Source organism: Myotis lucifugus, unplaced genomic scaffold, assembly GCF_000147115.1.
Source record: "Myotis lucifugus unplaced genomic scaffold, Myoluc2.0 scaffold_216, whole genome shotgun sequence".
In the NCBI taxonomy this organism is placed as follows: Eukaryota; Metazoa; Chordata; class Mammalia; order Chiroptera; family Vespertilionidae; genus Myotis; species Myotis lucifugus.
The window spans coordinates 114,951-129,245 of record NW_005871264.1 but is presented as its reverse complement, the minus strand read 5'-3'; the positions used below and the strand labels follow the sequence as shown (position 1 = coordinate 129,245).

At 40.4% G+C, this 14,295-nt stretch overlaps 1 long non-coding RNA gene across 1 annotated transcript; it reads right to left on the bottom strand.

The window, feature by feature from the left end:
• Positions 1–643: 643 nt before the first annotated feature.
• Positions 644–3,745, bottom strand: LOC111827763. Its single transcript, XR_002831491.1, has 3 exons — positions 3,729–3,745; positions 3,040–3,073; positions 644–733 (listed from the first exon to the last, which is right to left on the bottom strand). It is a non-coding gene; the product is annotated as an uncharacterized LOC111827763 (long non-coding RNA).
• Positions 3,746–14,295: the final 10,550 nt, after the last annotated feature.

The following is a 14,295-nucleotide window of genomic DNA, read 5'->3' as shown; positions in this document are numbered from 1 at the left end:
TGCAAAGCAGGGCCTCTTGTGGCAGTGTGGAGAGGTCAGTCCATTAAAGTTAAAGCCCTTGAGGGTCTATCCTGAGTGGCAGTTGAGTAGGTTAGATGAGTGGTTAACAAGATTCACTGACAACCTGAATTAAAAGGAAGAGTATATCCAAAGTGGTGTTGGCATCATTATATAAATATATATATGCCAGCTCCACCCTCCCAAGAGCCTGTCAAGTAGGACTGTGGTAGGACTCCAGAATATAGGCTCCTAAGGCTCTCCGTGTGGTTCCAAGGCCCAGCTAGGTCTGGGAACTACTGGTGTCCATAATGCACATCACCTAGGAGGAGTAGCCTAAGTATGGAACAAGCCAGAGGCAGCATTACCATTCTCCAGTGAATTTTTACTTGGGGAAATTCTTCCAGTAGTTAGTTAAATTTTGTAGAAATAGTCATGTGCTTTGCATACATACACTCATTGTCACACCAGTGATAGAAAGGAAAACTCTAGATTTGAATCATCCAGTTGCCGGCCAAATTCTTTCCATCCACTGAACTTCCTTGGAGATCTTTGAAGTCAGCAATTGCTTTGTTCTCAGAGGAGTCAATCTGTGGCAAGGGCAATGTTGCAAATTTGGCAACGTATTAGGACTTTCCAAATCGGGGTCATTTCAAAATATCTGTCTGTGTGTTATTTATCCTTTTTCAGTATTTTGACTTTGTTCTTTCTAATAGCCAAAGGACAATCTAGTCACCTGGAATACATAATGAAGACAGTAAATTTACCAGTGGTGGTAACAACAGGCAGCAACTGATAACTGATTTTCTTATTAATCCACCCGTCCTCTTTCAGAAGTATGGATTTAGTAACTGAATAGTTCTCTTCTCATGGTGCCCTGAACGAAACCGTTCCTCCATAAATCTGAGCCGTGATTCTCATTATTCTTTTTTCATTTACTTGTACCCAGCCTTACACCTCCTGACAGGTTATCTTCAATGTTCCCAGTGAACATTTTATACACGAATATTTTACACACACCCTATTCCTATCTTCTAGAACTACTGTTCTCTTACCTGCCGTTTTATCCCACAGATGTTTGTCCCTAACACAGAGTGAGAAGTCTTTGGGTAACATCCCCATGGGGAGTGGAAACATGTGGCTTCTTTTTTATGTTCTTTTAGATTCCTCATCTGCAGGAAACCACAGATCCTAATGCTGATTTCCTGTATTGCTGTAGAATCTCACGATACAAGGATTTCACTTTTTAATGATCCCTTCTCTCTTGGCGTGAGCCTGTCCACATCGCAATGCTCGCTGCTGTATCTGAACATATGCTGACTCATAGTTCTCGGCACAGCTGCTCCCACCCATTTCTACTCTCCAGTTCCAATTGGTAGCGCTATCCCAGCCTGACCCTCCAACCCCAAAGGATATTGAATCATTGGAATATACCCAGTCCAGGTCCCAGTTAGTGTCCTCCATGCTTTTTACTATGTAATGGATTGAGTGTTGATATTTATGGCAGCTTTATTGATAACCCTGATGATAAGATAGCTTTGGTGTCTCCCAAGCCATTTATGGTCCTGCAGGGAGTGCTCCCACTGGATTCCCTCCTCGTAACACATTATCAATCAGGCCTATCACAGGGAAATTCTCAAAGCCAGCGCATGTATGTGTCTGAGCCTTTGGAAGAAACAGGCAAATTACAAAATAAAGGGACAGTTTTCATCTGTTTTGATTTTATTGTCCTTCTACTTCCCAACACACACACACACACACACACACACACACACACACACACACAGCTTCTGTTTTTCCAAGAGCTTTTGAAATTTTGCTGGGCTTATACCCCTGAGGGCAATGGACAGGAAATGAGAATTGGATAGGAAAGGAGCTGAAAACATCTTCTGCAATTTTTTTTTGTTGTGTGTGGTATGATAATTTTCCATCCAAAATGTTTCTAAAATAGATTTACCAGGAAATATGGCTTTATATAGAAGGAGTGCCATTCTTTAATGATTGTATACGGTTATTCTTATCACTACCAATTAAAATAACATATTAATAGCTCTCTTGAATAATGGCTTTCATTTGACCACCTGAAACATTTAGAAAATGTTGAGATGAATTTCCCCACATTGTAATTCCAGGAATGATGTCCTGTTGAAGGAACATGTTCCCTAGAATTACAGTGCTTGATGGGAGAACTTTGTAGCTCTTAACCCCTTCACTTTTTAACTTTACTTACTATAAAAGAATAGTTCCAAATGATTTCATCTAAACATAGAAAAGAACTCTTCTAATTCCATTTAAAATGTTAAGATTTCCTAATTCCCTCCATCTTCTTTACCATTTATGCATTTGCCCCCCACCTCCAATCAGCATTGAAATGGGAAAAAATGAAATAAAAACAATATAGTGAGTTTTTTCATAAAGATCTGTCTTCAGTTTGAGATTATTTCCTACTTACTATTTTGGTGTTACAAGTGTGCTTCCCTTTTTGAAGTTATGGATAGGATAAATGGGAGGTTTTTGTTTATTGTTCTCACTTGACAAAATTAAAAGTTGCCACTCCCACTCTGGTCCAAAATTTAATTTTGAAATTTTACTTTTTAAGGAAATACAAAACTCTTGAAATGAGCACTCTGCCTTTGGAATTCCATGACAGGACACTCTGCTAATGCCCAATCGTGGCTGCAATAAGCCAGACCACACAGGGATGCCTGGTGGAGACTTTGCGGCTATAACTTAAGAAATAGATTAGGTGGCTGCTGCTGGTGTCCCCGAGGTCATAATTCTTCAGGTATTTCAAAAGGATAAGGTAATTAAGTTAATAATCCCTGTTGTTATAAATACTCGATGTGGCATTGTTCATTTATTGCCTCCTAACATCCATGATATCGATTTACACAGGAATAACTCAGGGGAAGTTCTGGTATTGAAGACTCTAGAAAGGAACTAGGATCAAAGACTCCTAGATTAAAGGGTTGATTTAGAATAAATGTTAGAAGACATAATGTGAACAACACACTTATTACAAACAAGAAATCCCAGTCTTACCTACTGTTCTAGCTGGTGGCAGGGATTTCACTTCCTATAAAAACAAAACAAAAATGGAAACGTAATTGAGTGAAGTAAATTGTTACTTGTGCAATTAACATAAAAGCGCTTGTATTTAGATACCTTTAATTTACGTTTAAAATACAGTTTAATAGTTAATGTAGGTAGGGCCACACAAGAAGAAAAATTCAACTTCTAAATATGTACATATTTGAATGGTATGTGCAATAAATGTGCATGTATATTTTGCAGGCCTAAAAAGTTCACTATCTGTCTGTTGTATTTTGAGATCATAATATTTAAAGTCTATATCTGGCCTCTTTTGAGAAACTCAGAGAGTACAATTTAAACTGCTAGATAGCCCCACTTCGTAAACCACAGACATCCAAATTAGCATAGTCTCCTAGGCTCAAAGACGGAGATAAATTGGTATGTGGTCAAAGAGGCATTTTAATAAAACATGAAAATACAACCTATACCAACTGTGTGGTAATTCTACAGACTACTGCTTCTCTGTGTCATCTCATGTGTGACTATAACTATGAGCTGGTAAAAGAAACTTCTGACCAAAAAATAAAAAATAAAAACTTATGCAAAATAGCAGAGTTTCAAATCTATGCAACAAGCTGACCTAGAAGGATCATCTCATAGAACATTCGCCTTAACTAAGTCTCAATTTTCCTACTTACCTTCTACTCTGGGGCAATTTGCCAGGGTTGCTATCACTTTCCAAAAACCTTGTGTGGCATTTGTGTTCAGCCTCTGGTGTTCTGGAAGGATCTGTCTGCAAACCTCTGTGACTGTCCATCTTGCCCTGCAAGTAGATACGATCTGTTATTTTTCACATCCAACATTTATTTTTGGTAAATTGATATTTTTTTTTTGTCCATAACAGTCACAGACTACAGCCCATGAGCCAAATCCAGCCTACCTCCTGATTGTGTGTAAATGACGTTAGTAAGGTTTGGCTTATTGGATCACATCCATCCCTCTTTGTTTAAACACTATCTGTGAATGCTACAGCAGTTGGGTAGTTGCTACAGATAGTGTATGGACCACAGAGCTTAAAATATTTACTGTCTGGCCCTTTATAGAAAATATTTGCTGACTCTTGTCTGAAGAGAATAAAACACATGTCGTAGGAAGGGATTATTTTTTTTAACATAAGCTTTGATACTAATTTCTTATTATAGAAACATTTCACAGAATTTTTGTTTTGTTTTGTTTTGTTTTGTTTGGGGTTTATTTCTTGTTGTTGTTTGTTTTTGTTTTGTTGTTGGTAATTCTCACCTGAGGATATTTTTTTCCACTGATTTTTTTTTAGGGGGGGGGGAGGGAGAGACAGAGAGAAACATCAATGTGAGAAAGACACATTGATTGGTTGCCTCCCACATGGGTTGCAGACTTGATCCACAGTAGGGGGCATGCAGGAGGCAGCCAATTGATGTTTCTATCTCTCTATCCCTCTCCCAATAAAACATATTTTTTAAAAAGTCATTGCCTTTCAACTCACTGAGAAAAAATAAAATTCTATGCAAAGACAGATACCTGCCCATGTTTCTTACCACTTTAATTTTTATTGCTTGATCTTCTATTTTTTTAAATTCTCATCCAAGGATATGTTTTTATTGATTCTAGAGAGAGAAAGAGAGAGAGAGAGTGAGAGTCAGTTGTTTCCCATGTGCCCCCTGACCGGTATCAAAACCACAACCTGTTTATGTGCCCTAACCAGGAATCCAAACCTCAACTTTTCAGTTTACAGGATGATGCTCCAACCAATTGAGCCACAGGCCAGGGCTATTATTTGGTCTTTACGTAAATTCACAATATGTGCAGGGAGAAGGGGGGATACTGGCAGCAAATGTGATCAATGCTGAAACTGGCAGACCTTCAGCAAAATTTGAAGAAGGTGACCCCACCTTTTTTAAAAATTTATTTTATTGATTTTTTTTTTACAGAGAGGAAGGGAGAGGGAGAGAGTTAGAAACATTGATCAGCTGCCTCCTGCACACTCCCTACTGGGGATATGCCCACAACCAAGGTACACACCCTGACCGGAATTGAACCTGGGACCCTTCAGTCCGCAGGCCAGCGCTCTATCCACTGAGCCAAATCAGTCAGGGCATGAACCCACCTTTGATGCCTTTCCGCCATCCCTTTACTCCTGCCTTGCCCTGACCTCTGCCTTTCCTCTTTTTCTTTGGCATCATCTAGGTCTCAGCCAGATCTCTCCTTTACTTCGGTTAACTCTCAGTGAATCCCTTCTAGACTCTTAGTGGATAGTGACTTTGGTGTTACTGTTCCAGTGGCATTTATATTTTTAAATATGATTTTCTGAAGCTCAGAAATTGTAGCAAATAAAAGCTTGCCAAACAGGGGCCTGAGTGCGCGGGTCACCACCATGCCAAGGTTTTGCTCTCCTTTGGGCAGCCCAAGGCCAGGTGCTTTGCAAGGGCCAGCAGCCACCCAGAGGCAAGCAGCTTCTCCTTGGGTGACACACCAACATTGTATTTTTCTATCATGTCCTGAGATGAAAAGACTGGGAAGCACTCACCTCTAGGGATAAATCATTGTGTGTTTTACTTACCCCAAAGGAGGAACAAATCTTGGGAAATCAGAGTTAACGATTTTTTATATTTCCTGGAAAATTAGAGGACTCTGCTTATAAATAAACCAATAATCTGTAGATAAAATTAGATGAGAGAGTCCAACTTTAGGTCACTTGTGACTCTCAATCAAGGATAAAATCAGGTTTCACTAATTAACTAAGTAGGATTGTACACTGGTTGTAAGACTGTAAAGGACACCTCTGCCCTCTTCCTGCTGTGCCCTTATCACTTCTCCCAATGCCTGGCCCATAGAAAGAACTCAACATAGTTGTGCTGCTCCCAATGCAGTCCACAGAACTCTGGTGTTGTTGTCACCTGAGAACTTGTTAGAGATGCAGAATCTCAGGCCTACCCAATCTCCTGAATCATAAGTTGCTCTTTAACAAAATCCTCAAAATTCATATGCACTAAAGTTTGAGAAGCACTAGGTAAGTAATCAAGTGAGACTAGAAATCTGGCTGTGCCATCTAAAATTTGGAAGATATAAAGTTAAAAATAAGTATTTTAGGAAAGATAAATAATCACTAAAGTTAATCTAAAATTCATGATAGACAAGTGCCATTTTGTAAACTCAGACAGCGCTTGGACAGGCTTCATCAACCACATGGCACAGTCTGGCCTGCAGAAGTGAGTTAAGCAGAAATCCGAGCCTGGTCCCTAAGTTTCCCTTAAAATGCTGTCGAAGGATAAAACCCTGTTGAGCTTAGTCTAAGCTCTATTTTTCCTGACAGGGAATTCCATCATTTTCATGCTTATGTGGAGGGCTCTAGGCTCATCGCAAGAAAGCTTGGCAGGACGGCTCTAGGCTCATAGCAGGAAAGCTTAGCAGGACACAGAGATTATTTAATGGACCGTGCAAATCTCTAAACTGGAGCCCAGTCCCAGAATAGAAACACACACCTGGAATTCTTGAAGTGCATTGTCATGGGGCCAGAAAGAAGGATGATTCTCTCCATGGTTTAGTGAATTTGGAGATGTTTTCTGTCAGGCCACTCTGACTTCTAAAAGAAAGAATTTTAAAACCATTGTGCAGCTAAAATGGAAATGGGAATTATCTAACATTTTGGAGGAAAAAAATCACATACGAAACTCCATAGACTATGAGTTATATCTGACATGGTTGGCTTTGATCCTTTGCCATCTTTAAAAATAAGTGCTCGTTGAGCCAGGATAAACACCATGGTGGAAGAACCTTATTCTGTGCTGTCCCTCCCATGCAGTAAAGTCTTTGAACTTTTCTGGACATCATTAGGAATGTGCAAAACCAGTTGTTCTGACTCTGTGAGAGGATCATGGGCATCCTTTTAGATTTTCCCCATGAAAACAAATGCAGACTCCAACTACAGAGACAGATTCCTGCAGATGGCCTGAGTCACCGGCATCTTTGTGGAGAGCGGACAGGGACCACAGCCCTACTTTTGGCCTCTGCTGAAGCTACTGCCTGCGCCTGAGTAGGTCGAGATAGTAAGAACCAAGTAGAGACAGCGCAGGTCTGGATGCTAAGGTGGAGAGAAGAAGAAATGTGGAGAAAAAGGCCTCCCGAATGCAGAGTCTAGAAGTAGAAGTCAGCACCAAGTCCAGAGGCCCCTCTTTAGCCACGTTGGCAAGGTGCTGGAGGCACATCACAGCCGACTCTTCACCTTCCTCTCCAGCATCGATGTGTGTTGAAAAAGCATTGCCCTATTCTTCTCCAGTGCAGGTCATCGCTCCTGCAATTTCCTCTCTGATATTTTCTCCCCAGAACAGGGAACTAAAGGGCATCTTTCAAGACTCAGATCCCACAATATTTTCTTACAAATGTCGTCCCATCCCTGCCAGGGCCAGAAAGGCTGATTATAACACTCATTCATTGGGTTTCTATAGCACCTATTATATATTCCTTTTTAGAATTTGCTGCATTGTTCTTAAATTTCTTACTTATAGCCCAGACACACATATGTGGGACCCCAAAAGGGACACCATGTCTAATTCTTGACTATAAAGCATGGCACTTAGTAGGCAATCAATATTTGCCAAATCTGAACAAAATTATCCTCTTATATATGAATTCCCTTTAAATGATCTCTCAACCCTCTTGAATGTTGTGTGTGGCGGGGGGGGGGGAGGGCGTTGTATGTGTGGGTAAAATGAGGGTTATATCTGCTATAGAATTATTTGAGAAAGTCATTTAGATAAACATAAAATGCATTAACAGCCCAAAGTCCATCTTAAGTCCTTCATCTTCCATACATTTTTTGCTGACAACTCTGATTCCTAGGGTTGTCTCCGTTACCCACAGGGCAGTCGATACGATACAGAGACACTGAGGAATGCTGTCTTTTATTGCTCTTTAATTGTTTCGTATCTATAAATCTTATCTCCCCAGATATATTGTAGTTCAATTCAATTCAAACAAATAAAAATCAGCAGCTAGTTACTGAGTGACCAGTGTATAAGGATTTGTGCTACGTGAGTGCTGGCACCAGTTCTTGTTTTAACTTTGTTTTCATTTATTCAACAAATATTTATTGAGCATTTACTTACACATATGATCACTGCTTTAAGAGAGATTATATTTCCATTTAGGTCTCTGTGTTTCTAAGAAAATTACCAGTGTTAAGTAAAGTCCAGGTCAAATTGGCCAGGCTGCACTGAGTGACCCTGGGTGGAGCAGCTTGTGGTCCCAAGCTCAATGTAGATTCACGTGTAGCAAATTCACATGTGATTCAGGTAACTCTTAGCATGAGAAGGTCCCCTCCAGGAGGTGAAACATGGTAGAAAAGGACTCTAAACAGCAGTCCAAGTCAGAAGTCATGTGGCCCAGGTACCAGAGGCCTGGAAAACAAACCTCTGCCCTGCAATACGGGGATACTGTGACCCCAATCTTAGAGAACACCTGGAAGAAACTGAGGAAGGAAGTTAAGCCAAAAACTTGGGACTTTTAGCTGAACCTTATAGCCTCTGTGATCTTTGATGAAAATGCTTGCAATAAGGCAGCTCATTCCTAGAACCTCAGAACAATAGAGCTTTGAGGGAGCAGCAGAAGCTCAGGAGTTATGACTGAATCACTGAGTTCCAGATCTGGGGAATATAGCTCAATTCTAGTTCCCTCTGATGGTGGGCCTAAGGTTATTGACCTTCCATCCTTCCATCTGCCTCAGTTCACAATGGGAATGAGCCTGCTGGTAGGGGACTCAGAGGACCAAATGTCAGCTGAGTCAAGGAGAGAGGAAAGAGACCAGATGGGACCAATATCAGAGAAGATCAAGAGGACTCAGGATTGGGAATTTAGCCACCAGCTACTATAAATAGCTCCTGTGTCACTGCACTTTCTTGCAACACATTGAAATTGCCTTTTCCCTTGTCTGTCTCCCCTATTAGGCACTAAACTGATCTGCCCATGACACCGGAGCCTGGGCCTTGACTTGTTCATCATTTTATTCTTAGCACAAAACACAGTGCCTGACACAGAGCGGGCACTCAAGATAGATTGCCCAATAAAGGAAAGAGTGAGTAAATTCATGTCAGGCATAGGGTTGAGTCAAGTCAGTCGAGTAAACAAAATCAAAGTGCGGAAGGTGGAGATGGAGCGTGGGCCAGCCAAGTGGGGGGGAGGGTCAAGTGTAGAAGGCCAGCTGAGGCAGTACTGATTACTGGTTACTGTCTGGGCTTTGGAGTCAATCCTGGATTTGAATTTTAGCTTTTGTTAGTGTTTATACGTTGTTAAACTGCGCTGAACCTCTGTCTCTACTCCTTGAACTAGCAGTTTATTCTATCAACCTCGTGAGGATTTTTTAAAAATATATTTTATTGATTTTTTTACAGAGAGGAAGGGAGAAGGATAGAGAGTTAGAAACATTGATGAGAGAGAAACATCAATCAGCTGCCTCCTGCACACCCCCTACTGGGGATGTGCCCGCAACCAAGGTACATGCCCTTGACTGGAATCAAACCTGGGACCTTTCAGTCCACAGGCCAATGCTCTATCCACTGAGCCAAACCGGTTAGGGCCTCGTGAAAATTTAATAAGGTAGGATATTAAAAAGATCTAGCTGGTAAGGCTCAGTGGATAGAGATCAGGTTACGGACTGAAGGGTCCTGAGTTCGACTCCAATCAAGGGCACATGCCTAGGTTGTGGGCTCGATCCCCATTCAGCGGTGTGCAGGAGGCAGCCAATCAATGATTCTCTCTCATTATTGATGTTTCTATTTCTCTCTCCCTATCCTTCCTCTCTGAAATCAATTAAAAAAATATATTTTAAAAAAGTCAACTCGGTGCTAGATCCTGTACTCGACAAGGGTTTGCTAGTAAGGCAGGCAGGAAACAGCAACTTCTGTCATTCCAATAGGCAATAAGCATCATCCAGAGCTAGGCAGTTGGGAGCCCAGAGATAAAGAATCTAGTCTCTGAGACTAAAAAATAAACGATGAGGGACTCAAAGGGAACTAAACACACAGACCAGAGATTGAGGTGTCAGTATTCAAGGGGGAGGGGGCGGGGGTTCTGTCAGAGATGGAGGGGTAAGAAGAAGGAGTGGATCTTGAACCTGTGCCGACAGCTTTCTAAGGCCAGAGATCCTTCTGTGCCTCAGAGCAGGGCCCTTCAGCGAGTGGGCAGGCATGAGCTCATCAGAGAAGGTAACAAGTAACTTGGCAAGTGCAGGGATGAAATAGGGTGTGAAGTCAGGAAGTTCATGACAACCAGGAACATAGAAGATGTTCAATAAATAGTTGTTGATAATTTACTTTCATCATGAGCACAACTGTTCCAAGCGGGGAAGTGTGTAAACCCTCATTTGGATTGTGAAACTCTTTCAAACTAGGGAAAGTTTAGCATCTTATTTGCAAAAAATTCTGGAAAAACTGGTGTTTTCAAAACTATTTCCACTATTTCATTTGTGGAATCACTTGTGTGGTCTATGGAATGTGTGGCCATTTGTTGTTAATCTATATCCAATAAGATAGGAAGTGCCACCTTTGCCAGCATGGGGACAATATTGCTTGGCTGAAATGGGAGTGAGCACAGCTGAGGACTGGGAGAATGAAATCGGGCACTTTTACCACTCTGGAGACCTTCTCTCTCTAGTCAGCCCCTCTTACTAAAGCTGTGTTATGATTTTTTCTCACAAAGACAGTGGTGATTCTGAAATTCTCCAGCTTCTTCAACCCTTGCTCAAGCCTGGGGCCTCTAAGGGTTGGTTTGGGCTGTTTTTTCTGAGTAATGAATCTGTTTCTGAGCATAAGAGCAACAGACATCACACAGAATGCAAAGTTTTCTTATAAAAATGTCAGTTGCAATAAAAGGAATCTGGAGCCAGCCTGGCAGCCTGGGAGCTGTTACAAGATGAAGTCAGAGCCTCAGCTTGTGTCTACATGACACCAAACATCCAGTTAAAAAGTGAAAAACTCAAGCAGCCATCCAGATGTTTTGTCTGCTTGATGCCAAACATCCTGATGATTTCAATTATCCAGATGTTTGACATCAGGCAGGCCAACATCCAAAATCTGGATACATCTAGGTGTTTTATATCTTGTAGACATAGCCTTGGACCACTGGGCAATGAAGCCCAAGAACTTGGTCATCACTGATCCTGACTTTAATAGGAACTGTGACTCTCATAAGACCTTCCTAAGAGTAAGGGTATTCTTTTTTAAAAAAATGAAAAGAGCTTAGAGTCAAACACTTAGGTTAATAGGGCTTTGTCAGAGGAACAACAAAGAAAAGTACAACAAAGCCCACTGTAGTTCAAATGACTTGGCAGTCCATCACTCAGCCAATAGGCCCCTTTTTATGTCTATTCCTCAAATCCTGGGAAAGCATCAGCAGAGAGCTCAGCTCTGAAGCAAGTCAAAGTTTGAATTTAATCTTGTATTGACATCGGGCACTACTTCTTAAACTGGACCCTCCGCTTCCCAAAATTGAACCTGAACTTCTAGACTGACTTCAGAACTTCTTCCATGTTCTCATGACCTCCTGGTCATGCTGAAGGTATTTAACCTTCAAGTTGTCCTATTTCTGGATATGACTCCTTTGTGTGAATGGGAACTGAACTGGCCTCTAAGGAGGCAGAGAGAGTAAACTGGGCTTTGCCAGATCATATTTCATTCTCTTTTCTAGACGGGCACTCTTTTCTTCATTCTGCTCCTCTTGATTTTGGCTCATGATCTGTGCCTAACTCTCCTCTCCCTCTTCTCCCAATCATCCTGAGAAATGTGAAATGCAGAAGAAAGGGAAGCAGCAGACAGAGACAGAGGAAGAAAGAAACCAAAGGTCCTAAGGACAGCATGTGCAGAGGAGTTTAAAAAACAACGACATAAAATGAACAATAAGAGCAACCTAATAAAAGGATGAAACACGGTCATGGGACAGAGAAGAGAATCTGAACATCTGCACTTTTTCTTATTTATAACCATGTCAGGAAAACAGGAAAAACAGTGCATAGAACCTCAAGCGGAATTTTCTCTGTTACAATTTTGCGAGTATATTCCGTTAGGAAGAAAGTGACCAATTGGATTGTCTTCCATAGGCTTGAAATATACAATTCATCATTGTCTCATACATCCTATGATTGTGAGTTAGTCATTATTACTCATTGTTATGTGGGGGAATTCCTCTCCTACCCACATCTGGACTTTTGCCGTTACAGCAAAGGGTAGAAGCAGAGCCCGTCTGACCCTTCGTCATTTCAGGATTCGATGCATCCTCTTCTCTTTTGTGATGGCTTCTTCGCTATGGTTTTGTTGTGGTGGTAGTTGTTGTTTGTTACTAGTTGGTTGAATCGGTTTTTAAATTTTATTGTGACCATGGTCATGGCAATGATTGCACTCAACCCAAATTAGTTCATCAATACCGTCATTGTTACATCGATCAGGAGATCAGCAATAGCTAATATTCACGTAATTTGGGTTCCTTGAAAGAGACAGACATCTGTTTTCCTTGGCAGCAGTCTGTTCCCAGGCCCTTACTTGATACCATGTGCGTGCCTAACTCCTGTTCACAACAATAGCTTTTATCCTTAAGGTTTGGTAGTATAATTAATTGATGCCTTTATCTTTTCATGAGCGATGCCAGCTCACATCAAAAAAAAAAAGGAAAAAAGAGAAGAAAAAAAACAAAACACACTACAAAGGCTTGGCTTTATATCTGGTGGAACGAGAGAACCTCAAAGCCCGACTCACTATTAGAGAAGAATAAAGATTGCTTTTATCCACATTGCTAAAAATTGTGCCTGTATCCTCTCATTTTTCCTGCCATCATTGAGAATTCAATGAGTATTTGGGTCCGAATATTAAAATCTGACTTTGGCCTTTGAGAAATACAAGTGTCAATCAAAATAAAACCAACGAGGGTCAAGGTGTGTGTGTCTTGGTGAGAATGGGGGATTCCAGGCAGCATAGGGGAAACTATCTCACATTGTGCCGGGAGGTCAGCTGCCTTCTCCAGAAAGAACTAACTTGTGCATTTTTATAAACTCTGGGTTAAACAATCAGGTCAGTTTGTTTGTTGTAGTGCTCTGCAAGCTAGGATAATTGCATACTGTGGAAAAGAATACTGTCATGTCCTACTCCCTAGGGAAAAATCCAATTACTTAGTAGGTAAATAATTCTGCTATGTTCTAAGGAGTGCCTTGATTTCTTATACAAGAGTAACTAATGCCTGAAGATTATGATTATTTATCCTTCCCCTCATAAAGTGTTTATTGAATGGGAAAGCAGCATGCTGTTGACAGGAAAGACTCCAGACTAACCGAAATGGGTTCTGGGTCAGTGTAGATGGGATGATAAGCTCACAAAATATTTAAATGAAAGTAAAAAAAACAACACACAACTATTTAAATGGGCATTTGGTAAGATGAAATCTGTCTAAAGGAAAATAAAGCATTATGCCTCCAGGATGTAAGAGTAAGAAACACTTTTCAAAATGCATCATCTTAATCCAGGTACTTTTCCTATGTGAGCACCATACAAGCATGCAGACTTAACCTTTAGGTAGCCACTTCACTGGTAGTTTAAATTATCTATTTTCTTTCAAATCTAACTATTTACAGGTATATTTTGATATTTATATTTTCTTATTAATTATTACAATAATACACAAAATAGACTAATAATCACTGATAATATGCATCCATCTTTGTCAAATCTTAATATATTCCCTCTGTCTTTTAAATCCTTTTTAAGGAAAAAATAAAAGATATTCCATACTCAGTTGAAGCCCCTTATATTCCCTTTTCCTAATACACTATCCTCCCGCCATCCTTCCTTGAGTTAGCTACTATTCTGAATTTAGTGTTTCCCATGAATGTTCTTACATGTTTACATTATATGTTCATATCCATAACTATATATTACATATTTTAACTTTATATCAAAGGTATTATAGTTTATTATGATTGTACAATTTTGTTTTTCACTGAACATTGTTTCTGAGATTTATCTTTGTTGATATTTGTATTTGTAGCTCACTTATCTTAATGGTAGTATATGGACATACCGCAACTTATTTTTCCTCTATGTTCATAGACACTTGGGTTGCTTCAAACTTTGTTATAAACAAATCTCCCATGAATATGCTGGAATAAACCTCTGTGTGCACATATGCTAGGGTTTCTCTAGCAGCAGAATTGCTGGATCATATAATACTGTATGTGCATGTTTTACTTTCCTA